We start from the raw sequence: 1,342 nt of genomic DNA, 5'->3' as shown, positions 1-1,342 counted from the left end.
CCCTCGGGCCCCCCTTTTGATAGGAAAACAAGGGGCCCTTGAACATAGTCCCAACAGACCCCCCCATGATGGCGGCCCTGCTTCCACTTCCCTTCTCCCTGCGGCAGAAATCGTGACGGTGGGAAACAGGATGTGTGGCCGCACATATAGGGTCAGAGTGTGACACATTTTAGGAAGGCTCCGGCCGCAATGCCCAGCGTATCAATGACATCTGCATCTGGTATTTGGATGCTCTACTCTTATGAATAGCACTCGAGAAGCCGCGTTTATGGAGACGGAGATCCTGCAATAGCTCCAGGTGTTGGGGCCCACCGGTGGATCCGCTGGTCCACCAGTGGGCCAGTCTGACCCTGCTTCCAACAAATCTGGATTTGGCAGCACAGTTCCAGATTTTTGGCTATGTCCCAGGTGGTGGGAGATAAGTCCTCCAGACACCGATTGACTTGAATACAGTGATTGCGCCTGTTAGGCTGACAGCTCTCTGCTTTATGTGATGACGTCACCCCGCATGGTAGCTTCAGAACGGCAGCAGCATAGGACTGTTGCTGGGGAGCACAGTGTGGTCAGTATCTGGTGTTTATCATTTTTTTGTTAAGTAGTAACAAACAAAGTAGGGGTGCCGTTGGGCCACAAAATGAGAAGGAACTGTTGGTGGGCACAAACAGCCTTCATTAGGGTGGAATGAGGCTCCTACTTCTACAAGTCGGTATTGTCCTAACAGCCCAACACCGTGCAGGGCAATTGGTAGATTTGACATTGGCACACAGTGCTCTTCACGGATTAAAGCAAGTTCACATTGAGCACTTGTGACACACATGAGTCTGGAGAAGCCATGGAGAACATTCTGATGTCCTCATGACTGGTTTGGCAATGGGTCTGCATACCTCCCAAATGTCCTGGATTCTGTGGGAGAGTCCCGGTTTTTGGGCTCTCTCTTGAGGTCAAGGGCGGCCTGGCGAATGTCCCGGGTTCCCACTGTCTTCCCCGGTTTGTCCTGCCTCCTCCTGGTCCCGTACATTAGAGCTGCAGAGCATCAGACCCAGGAAGGGGATAGAGGACAGGGGGGCTGGAGGATAGGAGGAGGCTGGGTGACAGGTGGAGTAGGCTGGAGAACAAGAGGGGGATAGAGGATAGGAAGAGGATAGGTCTTAGTGTTCCCATTATTTGTCTAGCAGTCTGTATATACATGTAGCGCCCTCGCTCTCCCCTACTTGTGTGTATGCGGTGCAGTCTGCTGATTGTCCTGAAGGCGGCGCCCGTCCCCCGCACATATGTGGCTGTGTGCAGCCGCCGTGTATGTGGAGGATGCCGGGGCTGGATATTGTGGTGTCCGCCTCCTCGC

This window comes from Engystomops pustulosus, chromosome 4 (genome assembly GCF_040894005.1).
Source record: "Engystomops pustulosus chromosome 4, aEngPut4.maternal, whole genome shotgun sequence".
NCBI lineage: Eukaryota > Metazoa > Chordata > Amphibia > Anura > Leptodactylidae > Engystomops > Engystomops pustulosus.
The sequence above is the reverse complement of the archived record's forward strand: the minus strand, read 5'-3'. Positions refer to the sequence as shown.